The following is a 20112-nucleotide window of genomic DNA, read 5'->3' on the forward strand; positions in this document are numbered from 1 at the left end:
GCAATGCCTCAGGCTTGAACTAACAAATGATTACCTTTCAAGGTAAGAAGGTAAATAAAACTTAGTTCATGTATTTACTTTGTTTACTTGTTTATTAATGCCCTTCTGATTCCACCACGATTAACACAGGACTCTGAACAGTATACATTTTAAAATTCACTGGTAGAAATTTGTTTTTTACATCTAAGCTTAAGTGAGAATGCTAAAGCATGTTGGAGATTTTGGGGGCACCCTGACCACACACACCCTCATCCCAAACTTCACTATGGTGCACATTTGAGAAGTGAGACTCAGAGTAAAGCAACTGACCCGAATCTTCCCAATTAGAGAAAAACAGACTTAATACCTCAACTCTAGTCCTCTGACCCCATATCTAGCCCTCTTTTCATTATCTATGTTACTTTTGATTCGAATTCACCCCAAGCTAATACAAATCCAGGGTCTGCTCAGGGCCAGGCCCTGGGCTGGAACTGGGCTCAAACAGATAAATGAAACATGGCTCTGGCTGTCCAGGAGGTCATGGTCTAGTGAAGAAACAAACAGAGAAATACTCATGACCTCACTGGAGCAATAGCTATGGGAGAAATTGAAAGAGTTATCAAAGAATTACTTCCCTGAAAGCTGCTGATCTCACAGTTTGTTTTTATGTGTGTCTGTGCTGTAGCTTTTTTTTTTTTTTTAACCCCCAGGGTAATTTCTATCAAACTTTCAAGAAACAGATAATTCTCATACTTTATAAACTGCTCCAAGAGCAGAGAAGAAGTCGAACAGCTATTTCATTTATGGTCTGAAGCCAGCAAAACTTGCCAAAAACCAAGATTCACAGACCTAAGGAGAGGCAGACTTGGGAGTCGTGTTTCTATTGGATGACCCAAGCCCGTCCTCGGCAGTGCTGCATGAACCAGGTGTGGACCTCTCAACCAACGTTGGCTCACCTATTGACTGGCCAGCAACCCCAGTCTCTTTTTTGAGTTGCTGGTCAGAGAGTCAGAGGGAAGAGAGTAAGAGAGTGGGGTCATGTCAGATGTCAGCACTAGGAGAACAAGTGTACATTTAGCAGCATGTGCCAGCAGAGACCATTTCCCAAGAGAAGATGGACACCAGGAGAGATTAGAGACCCAAGAAGTGAAGAAGGAACAAAATATCCTATAGCTTCTCAGGGACAGAAAGAGAGGTTTTGGTTGCTGGTAAGCTTTCTTGCTCCAGTTCCCTGTGAGGCCAGGCTGTATCAGTCTCCAGTTTCCATGGTGTCTGGTTATGTCCTTTCCATATCAGCTCCTTCACCACTCCCACCAGACACATTCGCTTCCCTCTGTGCTACATCACATAGGTTTCTATTCTCTGCAATAAAGATAGTTTTGCTAGAATAATAATGGCTTAAAATGAAGAGACAAAATTACCATTATTTGCAAAAGATGTGTTTTGATACCTAGAACACTCCAGAGAATCGACTGGAAAAACTATTAAAATTAATGAGAAATCTCAGCAAAGAGACTGGTTACAGGGTAAATACACTAAAATAGTAGCGTTCTTCTTTCCTGGCAATGACTAGCTGGGCAGTATGATTTTAAAATGTCATATTCACAGTGATCACAGGAAATATAAAATGCCTATGAATAGTTTTAACAAGAAATATGTAAGGTGTGTATGAAGATAACCACAAAACTTAAAAATGAGATGTAAAACATACTTGACTGAACAGGAAGATAGTGTTCTAGGGCAGAGGGATCGGTATTGTAAACAGATCCATTTTTTTCCCAAGTTAACTTGTATAGGTTTATCGTATTTTCCAGTCAAAATCTTGACAGCATTTCTTGAAAGCTTAACAAGATCATTCTAAAATTTTATCCACAATCATAATACACAAAAGCAGCTAAGTTATTTTTTTGAAAAATAAGACTTATTGGAAATATTATCTAGCAAACCCATAAAAACATTGTTTCTGGTATCATCATAGGCATGTTGATGGACGAAATAGGTATTGGAAATGAGCCTGAATTTATACACACCACACATAGAAATTTAATAGATCATTAAAATGGTGTCAGAAATTTGTGGGGAAAAGATTTTTAACACATTGTCATGATATCCTTCTATAAGGGGTTAAAAGTCTTGGAGTCCAGGGAAGCCTTTACCCATACTGTCAAATTCAATGAATCACAGATTTACAAAATAATTAAATTAAATGATTTTACATTTTTAAAAGCAAAATGTAAGTAATATTGGTAAATGATGAGATTGAGGAACAGGGAAAAGAAGATATTTTAATTTAAAAAAAAAGAAAAATTACCTAGAAAAAGAAAAATTAGATGTTTCTATATAAAAATATAAAATCATCTGTGCTTAAACATAAAGAGAAAATTGAAATAGTAGGGGGGAAACTGAAAAAAAGAAATTTAAAAAAATGTAACAGAATAAGTATCATCTTTAAGACACGGAAGAAATTGATTCAGAACATACAAATTCCACCTGATAACTGGCCATAAAATGTCATGAAGAGGCAATTCATATAAGAGAGGATGAATATGATAAATAAACCTATGTTTCATGAAGGCGGCCTCACTAGCAATTAAATAAATGCAAATTAAAACAATGAGCTCTTATCCTTACCTCTCAAATTAGTAAAACTGGGAAACAAAATTCTCCTCCAAACAGGGACCTTTGAGATAAGCACTCTTCTCTGCCGCTGGGAATATAAATTTGTATATCTTTTGAGAAAGCAATTTAACTATTGTATCTAGAGCCAGATATATTCAAATTTTTAAAAATCTGTATTCCCATTTATAAAGTCCAAAGAAACTAATTTGCAATGCAGACAAAAAATCCACAAAGATATACATTGCAGAAATTTGTGTGTGCACGTTTTAATAACAGTATAATTAGAAGCAACAATATACTCAGAAAGAAAAAAAATACTAATATTGTGGTACATCCATAGAATGGAAATTGGTGTCACTGTAAATGTGGCTTGAGAGGGCTTTTTTTTTTATAAATTTATTTTTTATTGGTGTTCAATTTGCCAACATATAGAATAACACCCAGTGCTCATCCCATCAAGTGCCCCCCTCAGTGCCCGTCACCCCCACCCCCCGCCCACCTCCCTTTCTACCACCCCTAGTTCATTTCCCAGAGTTAGGAGTCTTGAGAGGCTTTTTAACTTAAAATTGTCTTCAGCAAGACCATATTTTCGAAAGGAAAATACCCCCTTCATATAAGTCATGATCCCAACTCAGTTAACACACACCAAAAACACTTTGAATGCTGAACCATTGTCAGTGATTTCATCCGGGAGACAGAATTACGAAGGATTTTCAAAATTCTGAAACTCCTTTTCTACATTTTTTAAGTATTTCCATAAAAGAACATATATTGCTTTCATAATCAGGAGCAGGAAACAGAGAGAAAAACAGGAAAAAAAAATCATCTCCCTCTAATGAAATAAGTGCTTTGATAAAGGTCATTGCTTTGAGAGCACCAAGTCTGTCTAAAGGAGTCAAGGAAGGAACATTTCAGCTGGAGCTTACAGAGGCCGACTGTAGGGGAAGAGCTGGGCAGGGCATTCTGGGCAGGGCCAACCCCCTGGAAGGAATGCAGATGCAGAGTGAGAGAGGCAAAGATGGAAATTATCCTCTGATTGGGGAAGGAAAACATAAAAAAAAAAATAAACAAACAAACCCTGGCACTTTATGCTACAGGAGAAATGAGAACTTAAACAGTAAGCCGTGAGATCGGGAGATGGATTTGGGGCCTGGGAGAAACAGCAAAACAGAACTCAGAAAAAATAACACGGAGTTCTCTCCCAGCCTTCCAAGCCATTCGTCTGCTTAACCCGATCCACTTGTGAGCCTTTCTCTAATTCTGCGGTATTTCTCTCTCCACCAGCAATAGGAAGAGAAGCACGGCCTACTCCTCTCTGTAAATTCTGGGGCCCTTGTTTTTTTCTCAGCAGGACGTCCAACCAGTAAGCATAGGGTGATCTTGGAATGTTTGTCCCTTGCCAAAGGCTCTTCTACATGGAAGGTGACTGGGTTTCTCACTGGCCAAGTAGAGGCTGACTTAATTCACTAGCAGTCAGGCATTGAGCCTCTTCCCTGTATAAGACATTGAACTGGATTGATGCACGACATGGCAACGGAAGGATGCCGAGGAATCCACCTCCTTAAATTTATAATCTAACCTACTGGGTCTTACACTTGGCTGCCATGGCAATCACCAGGGAAGCTTAACAAACCCTGCTGCTCACATCACATCCCCAGAGATTCTGATGCAATTGCTCCGGGGTGTGGGCTGGGCATCAGGAATTCTGGAAGCTCTCTAGGTGATTCAAGGTTGGAGATTACCATTTAAAGAGAGTGGAAGACCAGTGCCTAACCATTCAACAGTCCTGATCACATCACCTTCCAGGATCAACTCCTTACTTGGCTTGTCTATTGCAGGTAGAAACAAGCTGATAGCCTTAGTTGGCATTCAAGGCCTTATGCAATCTAGTATTGATTGAAACTCATTCTCCTGAAGCTGTCCCAGTAGAAGGTCTAATGCCTGAGCATCCCTTTAGTTTGCTGACTCTGCTCCAGAGACAGGAAATAGGTGGATCTCTGCCAACACTAACTGATCATTGCTGGTGACCTGGAGAAGCGTTTAGAAAGATCCTGAAACCAAGACAGCGCTCAGCGGGAGAAGGTACCACGATCTACTAGTAACATCTACCATGGACAGGGAATGGAAGAGGGCACCATGACATCTGCCATGCTGACATTGTTCCTTTGCTCCTCTTGTGCCCTTGGTCTGGAATGTCCTCCAAGGCTACCCCTTGAAAGCTCAAGATAGGGGTCTCTCCTCTGGGAAGCTCTCCTGCTGTCCTCCACATTCTTCCTACCTGGCCTCATAGAGTTTATCAAGCCTCCTTCTGCACGCCGTTAGCCCTCTGTTGTCACTTTACTATAAAAATCAAGATCAACTTTTATGTATGTGTCTCAAATACGACATGACTGTGATTTTCAAACCTCGACTTGCTTTAGAATCACCTGGGGGTTTTGTTAAAACACATCCAGAATTTCTGATTCAGTGGGTCCCGGGTTATGGCTTGAAATTTTGCATATTGGGACGCCTGGATGGCTCAGCGGTTGAATATCTTCTTTTTGCTCAGGGCGTGACCCCGGGGTCCTGGGATGGAGTCCGGAATCGGGCTCCCTGCATGGAGCCTGCTTCTCCTTCTGCTGTGTCTCTGCCTCTATGTGTCTCTCATGAATAAATAAATAAAATATTAAAACAAAAAAGAAATTTTGCACATCTAACAAGTTCCCAAGTGATGCTGCCGGCTCCTGGCTTGAGTACCACACATGAGAACCCCCTCTCTTTCACATTATAATTACTGCATAATTTCCTGGAAGGCCTGTCTTAACCTCATCTTTGTCTGTGGGTTCCTCTTAGCAATATCCACACATAGTAGCTGCTTAGTTTTCTTTGAATCAAACCAGCACAATCCAAGACGGATAGGACACGTGAGAAATGGTCGGTGCAGACACACGGCATAAGAAGTCACACTCATCTGGAGTGATGACAAAAACCTTAAATGACAGAGTATGTTTCAGACAGGAGGAGAGAAATCGGGACGATTCCTGCCTCAGTATCCGGAGCTGAGGTCACAGAGACGAGAAACATTTTAGAAAGATGCCAGACCAGTAACCTAGAGACACATTTACTTATCATCCCCATCAATCTCTGGCACGCAGACCCTGAATGATCTGTAGATTTTGCAAGGAGGCCAAGAGCCTGCAAGTGTGTTCAGGGGTGGAGGGAAAGAGGAGTTAACCAAGGGAAAGGGAAGCAATGGCGGGAAGACTCTGGGAGAATTTCCATCTTGCTTATCTGGAAATACGCCTCCGTCGGTTTCATTGAGAAGTACCCCAAGGCTGGTGGAGGAGAAGGGGAGGCCGATAGAAGATGAAGAAGATGGCTCACTGGGAAAATTTCCCCAGCTCTCACTGGCTGGGTTTTAAAAGCCACTTCAGCAATGGTTCAGAGCTGTCAAATGTCTCCGTCAGATCAATAGGTTACTGTGGAATTTGCCCAGACTGTTGGCCAATCAAAATGTAAATTCCAGATAAATTTAATACATAAGCCAACTTGTCTTCTTCAAGCCATTTTGAAAGTCATGAAAAGCAATTTGACTTTTCTTCATGACTGTCATATAGGAGACACATTTCTGCTGGTGCGAAGTATTTATTTGGCCTCAAAACTCGTTGTGGGTCCAGTGGCAGCAAGAGAAGGGCGAATGTGCGTTTACGGTCTCGTCATCCGTGTGCTTCCGAGGGTGCTGGCAGTTTTGCTTCTCTGGGTGCCCTTCATGGGGAATGTGCAAATTAATAGGAATAAGTGTGGTGTCTGCATGCGCATGAGGGTATTAGACATGCTTGTGGAAAGTGTGATTAAAAAGCCATGAACTCCCCATTGACGTCTCTCCGGGCAATCTCGTTTACTCCAACATGCAGTGTGTGTCTGGATGCACGATTATGCCTATGCGTGTTGCAACTTATCTTTCCCAACAAGAATCATAAATCTTTACATCGAAAGAAAAAATTTACAGTTGAGGCAGGATGGCTCCAGGCCCCATGGGGAAATATGCTTTGGAGACGTGCCTTAATTTTTCACATTGAAAGAAGTCATGATGGGAAAACCATGTGGGCGAGAGTTGTAAAGTTTTACCCTCAGAAATGTCTAAAATGAAGATTTTGCACTGAATCATTTATCCCGTGGTCCTTGCACTGCAGATGCCTTGCTCCTGTGTGACATCAGTGAGGCCATTCGATTCTTACGACCCACTGAAGTAGCCAGGATGGCTCCCATTTCACAGGTGAAGAAACTGAGGCCCCGGCAAGTGAACTGGCTTATCCAGAGTGAATGTAGAGCCAAGGCTTGAACCCAAGTGGACGGGATATTCTCCACTGTACTCTCAGATGCTCTTTCTACCCTCCTCCACTGTACTTTTTTTTTTTTTTTTAATGCAGTGCATCAGCTAAGCTTTTGTATTAGTTTTCTATGGCTGCTGTAGCAAATTGTCACAAGCTTGGTAGCAAAGACAGCAAAAACGTATTCTCTCACAGTTCTGCAGGCCAGTTGGGTCTCACTAGGTGAAAATCAAGGCGTCGGCAGGGCTTTGTTCTCCCTGGAGGCTCTGGGGGACAATCCATTTCCCTGCATCTTTCAGCTTCTAGAGGGCATCTGCATTTCTTGGCATTCTTCAAAGCCTTAAAGTCAGGTAGAGTTCTTTTCCTGCTACCGGCCCCCTAGTTTTCTTCTCCTGCTTCCTTCTTCCATATTTTTTTATTAAAAAAACTTTAAAAAGATTTTATTTATGTATCGGAGAGAGAAAAGACAGAGAGCACATGAATGGTGGGAAGGGGCAGAGGCAGAGGCAGAAGCAGACTCTCTGTTGAACAGGGAGCCCGATGCAGGGCTTGATCCCCAGACCCTGAGATCACGACCTGAGCTGAAGGCAGATGCTTAACTGACTGAGCCCCCCGGGCACCCCTTGAGCTCTTCCATTTTTAGACACCCTTCTGATTACATGGGTCCACCCAGATTATAGAATAGAAATAATCTCTGTGTGTTAAGGTCAGCTGATTAGTAACCTTAATTCCATGTACAACCTTAGATCCATTTTTCCACCTAGCCTGGTAGACTCCCAGGTTGGGGGATTAGGATGTAGACATCTTTGAAGAATGAATATTTTGCCTACCACAGCATTCTTGCTTTGTAGCTTCTAAGGGTTCAACCAGTGGAGGACATTAGCCAGAGATCAGAAAGGAAAGAAAGAGAGGACCGGGTATTTACCCCCCCGGTTCTCTCCTTATAGGGCTGCATCTCTATAGAGGCTATATCACTCTGTTAAGGCCCTGGAATGTGGCCCTTTCCTACAGCTGAGACTTTACCTGGTTCCCACAACTCCCTATCCTTGTTCCATCAGGCCTAGTAACAACCTCCCTTAATTGTTATTCCTGCTCTGTTTTACCACCAAGGATGGTGATCCTCTTAACTCTTCCCATACCTTTGTCAGTTATTTTTTCATCAGACCATCTCTAGCCATCCCCTTAAGCGTGCCAGGATCCAGGCTGATGGATGAAGGAAGTATCTTCCAACACCAGTAGTTTCCCTTACACCCAAAGGGAGAGCAACCATGGGTACAAAATAGTGAAAGGCCTGGTTCTATGTCAACAATAATTTCCTTTCTTTTCTTCTCTATCTAGATTAGAAAATCAAGAACACACAGACAGCACTGCTTACTAATATTCTCACTTGGAAGGGGCCCATTTTTGAAGGCAGAAGAGAGAATTCCCTATTGTTTAAAATGGCCCAAAAAATGGGGAAAATGTAGACCTTGTTCCTTAGGACTAGTGAATTTTATTGTTTAATTTTTAAAAAGATTTTATTTATTTATTTCTTTGGGAGGAGGGAGAGAGAGAGAGAGAGAGAGAGAGAGAGAGAATGAACAGGGAGGGGGAGTGGCAGAGGGAGAAACAGATTCCCCGCTGGAGGCCAATGTGGGGCTGGATCCCAGGACCCCAGGATTATGACATAAGCCGAAGGCAGGCACTCAACTGACCGAGCCTTCCAGGTGCTCCAGGACTAGTGAATTTTAATACTCAAAACCCAGCCAGGTCTTCATTCTAGTCCCATTTCTTATTCAACTTTGCAACTGGATGGCTTTGTGGTGCAGAATCAATGTCAAATTCCTTCCTGGATGCCGTAGGTCCTACCTCGTGGACTTCTGTGGGCTTCTCCAACCTGTACCTTCCTCCATTCCACCTCAGACACCCTGGCTTTCTCCCCAGTCTTCTACTTGGAAAAATTGTTCTCACTGGAGACCTTTGCCCTTGCTGCCTCTCTTCCTAGAAATCTCTGTACCCATCCCTTGAAATGGCTAGTCCTTCTCAATATCGGGGTCTTAGCTCCAAGGTCATCTCTTCAGACAGACCTTCCCTGAGGAACCTAAGCTATCACTCCACCTCTCATCCTGTTTCTTCTCATTGTACTCAATATCATCTGACTTTACCTTTAAACATCTTATTTTCTATCATTCCCCAGGAGAATACGTACTCCAAAAGATCAGTGACCTTGCATGTCTTATTCATTAAAATATACCCAACTCCTGGAACTGTGACAGTAACATAGTCAGAGCTATTATTAAATTCTTAAATTTGAGGATAGCGACCAACATTTATTCAAACTTAGTATGTACCAGGCACTGTTCTAACTGCTCTATGTGTATTTTTTTCTCATTTTTGAGACATTTTTGTCTTCTACAGGAATGCTCTGAGGTTGGCATTACTGCTATCTCAGTTTTACAGGTGAGACAACCAAGACCCCCAAGAACCGTGAGTTTGATTCTCCTCAGTCATAGATTATGTGGTTGCTAAACAGCAGAGGAGGGTTTTGAACCCAGGCAGTTAGCTACAGGGCCTGTGCTTTCATTACCATATTCTCCCCTCCAATGCCCATGCAAGGAGGGGTTTGGGATTTTCTGTGTATGTTTTCTTGACACTCACTCTTCCTCTTCACCTTTTGAGACCCAATCGAATGTGACCGACATAAATTTCAATATTTACCCTGACAGGATCCTTCTTTGCTATCCTCCTATCTCCTATTATATGCATTTCAGTTTTAATATGTATCAATTCATGTCAGAGACATGGGCAGACTTCATATTTAATTGTTAATTTTTGAAGGCAGAAATCCTCACTTCGATCTCCAGGGTCCAGTAGAGTGCAGAGTTGGTACTCGATAGCTGATATATATTACAACACATGCCGTATTTTAGACACTCAAAAACTGTTGAACAAATAGACTTACGACTTCCAGGCCACATAGCTTGGTCCAAAATTTAGGACATTCTGCCCAAAGTTCCAAAGAATACTTGAATCAGTAATCTCTACAAGGAAAAGCTGAGACAAGATGTGGCAGGAGCTCCTCCCAGGAGCCTCCTTCTGACACCAATGTCCTCAGGAAAGCCAGGAAGATGAGCACATGTCCAGAGAAAGCAGTTGTACTGGGAGCACTTGACAGAGAGGAAGCTGACGAAGGAGAAACAGAGGAAGGGATCAAGATGTTGCTCTGAACTCAGCAGCAACTCAGAGCTGACCTGGGTGTCCAGCCTGGGGCAGCACACACCCAAAACTTCAATCTAGCCTTTTTTCTCAAGTCTCTTATGTGGAAGTCCATTGGCCACCTCCCTGCTACTGCTATTGGATCACTCTTCCTTCTCCCAGGCACCTAACCAAACATAGTCTTTGATCCTCAAGAGTTTTCAAATGAGCACTGGGTGTTAGACGCAACCAACGAATTATTGAACACTATGCTGGAAAATAACGATGTACTCTATATGTTGGCAAATTGAATTTAAATAAAAAGAATAAAGCTAAAAAAAAAAGAAAATTGGATGTGTTAGGGATTAATTAGGAAACATGAATTCCATTAAATGGCCATTGGTTCTAAGGTGAAGCGGTGCAGAAGCAAGGAGGATAAGGAATAAGAACACTGAGAAGAAAACAGGGTAAGTTGCGGGTGATTATGTGATTCATGTAGCCCCTTTGTGGGAGCGTTTGTTTTGTTTCTCAAAATAGTAGGGTGATAAAAGTGATGAGAATGGGTAAGAAGGCTGCAGGAGTCATGGAGCCTGTGGTGTTTGAAAAAGATGAATGACATCAAACACAGGATTTTTTTTCTTTTAATACAAGTATAATTAATATACAGTGTTATATTTGCTCAGAGATGTTTAGGTCTTATAACCATATAATCATCTGATTTAATAACAATAACTGTAATCCCAATAATAACAACCAGCAACCCGTGCTATTGAAATTCAGGCAAGAAAAATAATTGTTATTGTAAGCATGAAACAATCTAGTCCTAGGAATCGGCTCTCCCCACCGCTGGTAAATGAGTGTTTCTTTGGTAATGGGAGGGTTCTCAAGAACCCAGTTGCCCTGCTTTAGTAGTTGGGCAGAGGTTCTCATTCTGAATGGTTCAGCTTAAATCACTCCCCCACCCACGCGTCTCCAACCTCCACTGCATTCCTGTCTCTCTGGCATCTTCGGCATCTTTGGCTCAGACATCTAAATTAATGGAGGAGCCATCTTCGGGTCAGACATCTAAATTAATATTTGGATTGTTCTTTAAATATCTATCTTGCATTATTTCTCTCCTACCAAGAGTATGGACCCGCGGAGACGGAGAACTCCCGCATGCCTTTGAAGCCCAGTAACGATAGGGATGGCCGCAGATCTGACCTTCAGTGAATGTAGGTTGAGTTGAAATAGAATGAACTTTGCCAAAAGGCTTTGTGGAATATTGACAGATGTTGTGCAGGTGTGTGAGGCAGGAGGGAAGGGCCTGGCAGGTCTCTCTGGTCAAATCCATTTGGAAACACTGGACTAAACAAAGTTTAACAGGTTTCCTCCCTCCAGGGCGCCCCCATTCCTTTGGTAAGTGAATGTCTTTACAACTCCCCAGAGGGGTCTTTTCTGTTCAGCACTTGCAGACCTGGTTGGCCTTAGGAGCCTTTAGTTTACAGAGAAACCTATAAAATCAGTACTCCACAAAATACACTTAGAAAGCATTGAACTTAATTAAATAAATTACACATCAGAAAGAACACTTGGGGCCCCTGGGTGGCTCAGCCGGTTACGTGTCTGCCTTCAGCTCAGGTTATGATCCTGGGGTTCTGGGATGGAGCCCCACATCGGGCTCCCTGCTCCGTGGAGAGCCAGCTTCTCTCTCTCCCTCTGCCTGCTGCGCCCCCTGCTAGTGCTCTCTCTCTCTGTGTGTGTCAAATAAATAAATAAAATCTCTAAAAAAAATTACATTAAAAAAAAGAACCCTTCAAGATGACTTTTTCTGCACACCACCTCAGCTACCTCATATAAAAAATGAGGATGATAATGCCACCTACCTCAAAAGGTTGTCACCAAGAGTAAGTAAATGAATATATTGCAAGTATTTACACTATCCATAGATGTTAATTATTACCATTTTATAGCTGGAAATGGAAGTTCTTACTCCATATGGCTGAAGGGTTCTGAGCCAAGGCTTTGGATTCAGACCAAGTTGTTAAGTGACTCATGTGATGCAACCTCTCTCATCTTCTCCACTTGCTCTTCTGTAAAATGGGCCTGATGGACCACCTTCTTGGAGCTATGATGAGAGGTAGAAGGGACAACATGAGTAGAGGGCTTACATGAGTAGAGGTACAAAAAACTGGTACCCAGGCCGCATCCAGTTGATGATAGCTCTTGGTTAGGAGATGATTCTCCCCGAGAGTTTGTTAGATGTAAATGCTGTTCTAAAGACTGATATGTATTAACACATGACCTTAATAAACCTAAGAAGTGGGTGCAGGGACGTCTGGGTGGCTCAGTGGCTGGGCATCTGCCTTTGGCTCAGGGCGTGATCCTGGAGTCCTGGAATCAAGTCCCCCATCAGGCTCCCTGCCTGGAGCCTGCTGCTCCCTCTGCCTATGTCTCTGCCTCTCTCTCTCTTTTTTTCTCTCTCTCTCTCTGTCTCTCTCTCTGTGTCTCTCATGAATAAATAAATAAAATTTAAAAAAAAAAGGGATGGTGCATTTCCAGCCCTATTTTACAGAGGGATATTGAAGAGCAAAGAAATGAAACAACTTGCACAAGGTCACATGGCTAAAGAGCAAGAGAGTTGAGGGCCAAACCCCATCAGGCTGACCCCAGGGCGAGTTCTCTTAGCTGCTGGGCCATCTTGCCCCCCAACTTCATCCCAGCCAGGTCCCCATTCACAGAGAATGGCATTGGCTGAGGCAGGTTCTTGGCTCCTGGCTTATCACTGGTGGCATGCTCAAGACAGGATACATCTGCCCTAAGCCTACCTTAGACTCAGGGATCTTAGTCAAGGCTTCCAGCATGTCTGCAGGAGCAGCACGGTTCTTGTCGCAGGACTGAGAAAGCTGCAGGCACATGGTGCAGTTTATAGAGGCCTTGTCTGCATCCCTATGTCCAGGTCTACCCAGGGAGGAAGCATGCAAAATTAGAAGAGTCAAAGGATGCTGTGAGGGTCAGAGGTCTGCGGTACAGTGGCCCCCAGTCCCTGCCCAGGGAGGCTCAGGGAAGCCCAGGGACCTGGACATGCACAGGGTCAGCCCAGCTGGGATACCCTCTTGAGAAAACCACAGAAGGAAGAGAACATCACAGCAATGTTTCTTCCCAAGGAAGTTTGAGTCACGTTGACTCAGGCCCACAACACAGGCAGTCAATTCTTCCCTCTCCAAGCAAACCGAGGCCCAGAGAAAGAAGGTGGTTTGACTCTGATCACAGAGCCAGGAAGCTGCAAAGTAAGGACTTGGACTTGAGTGCCTCCCCGCCAAACCCTGTGCTATCTATACTTCTCTGAACATGCCCAGGAAATGTAGAGGGGTCAGAAGCAAGGAAGTGTGGGTGAACTTAGGGCAGATCAATCTACAGAGAGCTTTTATCTGCGGATGTGATGCAACAAGCCTTGGGCTTAACTAACACCAGCGAGTTCAGAGATGCCCAGGATAATAAGCTCTGCCTATGTCCAATTCTCTCCTGAGTTATAAGCTGAGACCAAGACATCCATCTTTCTTCCTTCCAGGGAGTCACCTGATGGGAACTGGGGTCATGTCAGCATTTCCAGGAGGCGTATTTATGTAGTGCTTTTATCAAGCAAAGCCATGGCCACGATCCCACAGCAGAGCTGGGTCAGGCAATTGAAGCATTACATCATCTCGGTTGAGCTGTTTTGGAAAGAAGAGCCAGAAGAAAAGGAGAAAGGGTCCAGGATGGTGGGGAAGGAAAAAAAGAAAAACCAACTGCATGTGTCAAGCCGCCAAAGCCTGCTAGATTTCCAACCGGGGGCCTCACGGACGGTATCTGATTCAATCTTACCCGAGTCCCACAAAGTAGGCATGAAAAACCAGTTGCACAGATGAAGAAATGAGTCAAGAGGATTAAAGATGCTCTGCAGTTTGGCATCTGTGATTTAGACCTAGATCTCTGGGATTCTGACACCTGCCCTATTTCCCCCATTTCACGCGGCCTCGGTGTCTTCAGAGAACAGTCCCGATTCTCCCATTTCACGGACTTCACACAAGTTCCTCCGCCTAGCTGAGCCCTGGGTTTGTTGTCCAAAAACAATAATAGGTCCTCCCTCCTCTAGAGATTGGCAGGACACGAAGGTCACAGATTTGAAAACATTTTGATCACTTTGACAATAAGTATGTAGTATTTTTGTAACTAGAAACAAGGGCTATTAAAAAAAAAAGGGAAGTTGCTGAATATATATATTTGCCTCTTTTCCACTTTATGTATATATGTGTGTGTATATACTTGCGTGTGCACATACACGTACACACATGTGTAGACACACACACTGTATATAATCAACTATAAATAGTTATGGCACCTAATCCTCCCATAAAGTCTTTCATAAACAGTTCAGCTTTGCATGCTTCCTTTTCTGACATGTTGATCTTCTTGATCTTTCCTTTTTGGGAAAGCAATACCATTTTAAATCATGTAATACCTTACCTTGAAAAGGTTCACTTAACATTTTTTTTTGACATTCTAGTCTAATTGTGTCATGTAATGATTTATCCCTGTGGTTTTGTGCAAAGTGTAGAGTGCCTTGTGAGTTCTTCCTTCCTAAATCAAAGCTAAGGTTGTCAAAAAGGTCTGTTTCCGTAGCGGTGGTGGTCGGAACGTGGTCACTTGGGCTCTCTTGGGTTCAAATCCTGGCTCTGCCTCTTACCTGCTATGTGATCTTGGGTACATCATGGTCCCTTCTAGTTATAAAATGGGCCAGGATTAGTGTTTGCCTCTTAGGTAATAAAAGTGCATGTAGAGTACTCAGAACAGGGCCTAGAACAGAGAAAGTGCTCAATGAACACTCAACATTACCATAGATACTTTACTCCAGTTCTAGGAACATAGAAGAGATGATAGTAAATTAGCTCTTTGTTTGAACTTGCTTTCAGGTATGACTAACAGGGTAGGGTCAGTTCAGAAATGCATTTGACCTGATAAATCATTGCTGAAGTGAGGGATCATTCAAATAAATGCACAAATAAACATCATCACAAACTAGTATTTTGCGGTAGTTAGTACTTCGAGGGAAAATTTGCAAGGTATTCTGAGAGATATTTTATATACAAGTTGCAAAGAAGGCCTCCTTAAGGAAGAAACATTTCGGGGTGGGGGGGCCTGGAGGATGGTAGGAGGGGTGGCCAGGCTAAGGGGAAGAGCCAGGGGCAGAGCCGTGAAGGATCCTGAGCCGTAGAAGAGCCTGGGATACTTGAGAAGGAACAGTATGGCTGGATCATGACGAACGAGGGACAGGGAGGGGAGAGATGAGGGGAGAGAGAGAGACAGGGAGAGATCCAGGTGGGGCTCTGTAGATCGTGAGGAGTCTCGGTCCGAGAAATGGGATGCTGTAGGAGCGCTTTGTGCAGATGCATCTTGCAAACAGTTTAGCATTTGGTATAAGACCAGCCTGGTGGCCATGTATCAGGAGCACATGCAAGCACCGAATGAGAGGCTATTGCTGTAAGCAGGCAGGAGGTGGGGGTGGCTTACTCTAGGGTGGTGTGGAAACAGAGACAAGTAGATGGTTTCCAGAGGCATGTTGGAGGTGGATGCCATGGATGGGGTGCCTAGTGTCCCAGGAAACATGCTCTGCGACTTAATGTATTGAAATCATTTGCAATAAGACAGGGATAGAATCAAATCATTGCATGGAATTCACTGGAAGAATTCATCTGGAAGGCCCATCCAGATTAAACATTTATTAAAGCCATCCCTAAGTCCAAGAATCTATCTAAGGAGGTAATAGATTATTTGACTTTGGAAATGTTCAGAAAGAGTCTAGTCCTCATCCGTAGGAGATTTTACGAAAATGGCTTGGGATTCAAGCACACACACTAAATATCTCAACCGTGGGCAACAGCGCGGCACCTTGCAAACGCAGCCACTCTGCAGAACAAGTCTTACGTTATTAAACACAGTGGTCATGAAAGCTCTAGTAAAAATGCAGAGGGTTAAAAATAACTGGTGTGCAGACCACAATTCCCACGGTGTACAAAGCAAACACTGACACACAGAAAATGAAAAAAAAAAGGGGGGGTTGGGGGGTGGGGACCAGTAGGTGAGGGGAACGTAGCTGATGCTTTTTCCTGTTTCCTTTTCCAAATTTTCCCCAGTGTGGTACCACATTTATTCAGAGAATATAGTTGCAATTCAAACCAGATGACACCATGTGCCCCAAAAAAGAGCTAGAGGAGGTTGGATTTCAAAGAACTTTCCCAACATCCCAAATTCTACGATTCTGGGACAGTGGGCTTTTTATGGGCCAACTGAGGATCCGATACGGGTATCTGATGAAGACAAATCTGTCACAAATGAAATACAAAATCTCAAGTGAAAACTTCTATTTTGATTTAACAGTCAATAATCCAAACTAAACACCCGTCGATTAAGACAAATATGTTTTTGAGGACTCACAGCTCTATGTTATTAGTCACACATCCCTGACAAAGTTGCTATACTTCCATAAATATGTTTTTAATGATCAGATGGTATTTATCTAATGCACGCTATCTCTCACATTAAGTTGAAATTAAATGCACCGTTTACTGTGTCATATGCCTTTGTGGCTTCAACAATCCTCTCCTTCCTTGTCTTTTGAGCTCTGCTGACAATTTGCAAGGCAGCTGTGGAACATCTGGTAGCCAAGAAATGTTCCTGGAGAGGTTTTCAATCTCAGAATTTGATGAATCCTGATACATAACGTGAAGCCATTTCTCATCAACTTTTCCCAGATGACAAAGTCCACCTAAAGAAAATGTGTATGGGAAATAGCCACGCGTCTACCATTTACCCCGCCTTGGAGCTGGAATATTCCACAAGGCAATACACCTCACTACAGAAAAAAAAAAAAAAAAAGAGAGACTATATTAAGGTGTTTTCTACTTTTTTTTTTCATTTACTAACAACTAGCTGACCCCAGAATAGCTGATCCAGGGTGAAGCGGCACTGTTTCTTGGGAGGGTCTCTTCAATTACGGCGAGATGGATGTTAATACTGCTTTCCTTCTTTTTGAAGGCACTCGTTTTGATGACGTTTCTAATTATAAGACACACTACTGATTTATTACAAGCCCCCTGGGAAAAGGAGAGAATCACTACGTTAATGTATGTGTCAATTGTAAGACATCCTAATTTCAGATACGTTTAAAATGAAAAAAAGAATTTATCTAGAAACTTAGAAAATATGATATATGATATATCTAAACTGGCAAAAAATGTGGTTGTATTCATTTTTCCATTTTCTCTTGTTCTCAAAAGGAGCCTGTGAATTTGATCCTTTTATCTCTTTTACAGATGAGGAAACTAAGTCTCCGAGGTGTAGCGCATTGATGGCAGGAGTGGGATTCTCGGCAGCTCTTCGCAAAGGTGCCTTCACATGAGACAGAAATGCTCCCTTCCCAGCGCTAGAGCCTGTAAGAAGTGGAAAGGTATCAAGCTTAGAGTCAAACCACCCTGAGCTCCTTCCCAACATCTGTCCCTTATCAGTGGCACAGTTTGTGCTAGGAGCTAGCTTGCATGACTCTGTAGTTACCTACAGTGGCTGAAACCTGAATCTAAAGTCCATGAATTACTGATTAAAAAAAAAAATCCATTGAAATCTCAATGGATTGGGGCACCTGGATGGCTCAGGGGCTGAGCGTCTACTTTTGGCTTAGGTCGTGATCTCAAGGTCCTGAGATGGAATCTCACCTGGGGCTCACCGCAGGGAGCCTGCTTCTCCCTCTGCCTGTGTTTCTGCCTTTCTCTCTCTCTCTGGGTCTCTCATGAATAAATAAATATCTTAAAAAAAAAAAAAAAGAAATCTCAATGAGTATTTGCCGGCTGTTTTGTTCTTTGTTCCTGCTCTAGGAGAATAAGGCAGTAGCAACCACCAAGCCTCTACTGGTTCCTATGTGTGATGTTTTCATCACCTTCTATACATAACAGTTTATATTTGTGGCAGCTCCGTGAGGTGAGAGAGTTACAGACAGGGAAGTTGAGGCATCAAGAGAGAAAGTAACATGCTCAAGATCTGGAATTCAAATCCAGATGTTTCTGATGCCAGAGCAGGGTTTTTAAGTGACGACATTAGCCTACTTTCAGAATACAGGCAAAAAACAAAAACAAAAACCAAAACCAAAACCAAAAACCAAAAACCAAAACAAAAAATGGGGGGAAACGTTTTCTTCCCTTGAACAATTTGAAAACTAGTTAATAAGATTAAAGCATCCAAAATAACAGGAGAAAAATGCCACCCAGTGGATATTATTACCCCATTTCACAGATGAGTACACAGAGCCTAAAGCTGTGGAGAAGTCAGTGAGGCAGTTCTCACCCAGGCTTCTTGAGCCCGGTTCCCGTTGTCTTTCTACCTCCACATTGTATCTACCACCCCGCTTCAGTTTCGAGAGGGAAGCCAGGCCCCGATGATATTCAATAACTGTCCCAATGTGAAAGGTTTATCAAACTTTGATGATGTAACTTCACCCAGTGATTTATGTCTGAAATTCCAAGGGTGGGCTGTGACAGCTGAGAGCTCCGTCTTCTAGATCCTCATATTTCCTCCGTCCTCGTCACTTCCTGCCCAGCGCTCACTCACCCCGGGTCATAAATATCGCCTGCCACTTTTATGATTATTGGTGGTTAGATATGATGAATCCTGATATTAGTCAACTGTGGAGGAGATATTAAATACATTAGCTAATTTTCCCTTAATGCCTCATCCAATATGAATCAATATTGGTTTAATAATTAACATGTTTAAACATTTTTATGTATATTTCATGATGAGACGATCTATGTTTATTTTATGAAGATGAAATATTCAGCTCCCTGCCACCGACGGCAAAGCCATTCCAACTTGGAGCTTTCTCTTCAGCCTGCTCTGGGGCCATCTCTTCATGTCCTGGGAGAGCTGGCTGGTTCTCACACACTGTAACCCTGTAGAGGATGCTGACTCCATAATGAGAAATTCAAAGCAACTGGAAAGAGGGGAGACTAATGCTGAAGAGGGAGTTGCGACTGGAGCCTGCTGGAATCGCGGTTGAGCTCCCACGTCTGCCCTAGCTCGGCCCCAGGCTAAAAGCATAGATTGAGGATTGGCTGGCTCTAAATAAGAGCCACTCGGGGAAAGATGGTATGATTTAGAGTGGTGGTTTTCAACCAGGGGCGGTTTTCGCACCCCCCTGGGACATTCAGCAATGTCTGGAGGTAGTTTTGGTCACGACAACTGGAGGCTATGTTACCGGTGTCTACTGGGTAGAGGCCACAGGGCACAGGACAGCTCTTCATGGCACAGAATCATCTCATCCAAAATGTCAGTGGTACCAAGACTGAGAAACCCTGATTTGTAGTCAGATGGCGCAAGACCTGCCTCCCCGCACTGCCAGGTACAGTTGCATGCACTCAGGAAGCTTCTGGTCCTTGCCTTCTACATCTCTCAATCGGGGTAATAACCATAAAGTCACCTAATTCATGAAGTTTGGTCTAATTGTTTTTTTCTTTTCTCTCTCTTTCTTTCTTCCTTTTTTTGTTTTTGTTAGAGAGAGAGCAAGTGAGTGGAGGGGAGGGGCGGAGGGAGAGGGAGAGAGAATCCTAAGGAGGGTACATGCCCAGCACAGAGCCTAATGAGGGGCTGATCTCATGACCCTGAGATCATGACCTGAGCTGAAATCAAGAGTTGGACACCCAACCCACTGAGCCACCCAAGTGCCTCAAGTTTGGTATAAATTACATGAGAGAGAAAAAAAATAAATAAAAATAAATAAATTACATGAGAGGATAGCTATTACGAGTCCAAGTGTTTGGTACAGGGGAAAGCACAGGACATCCGACTGAGCCTAGGATTGCGGGAAGGACCAGAAAACTCTCAATAAAAGGTGAATAAGATAGATGACCAAAAATGCCCACAATTCTTAAAGCCACCATATCTCATCTTTACAATGCGGCTTTTAAGTTCCTTGAAAGTCGAGCCTAGGTGTCAAGAGGCCATGGGAGCTTCCATTTATTCTGGA

This window comes from Canis lupus, chromosome 11, assembly GCF_011100685.1.
Source record: "Canis lupus familiaris isolate Mischka breed German Shepherd chromosome 11, alternate assembly UU_Cfam_GSD_1.0, whole genome shotgun sequence".
NCBI lineage: Eukaryota > Metazoa > Chordata > Mammalia > Carnivora > Canidae > Canis > Canis lupus.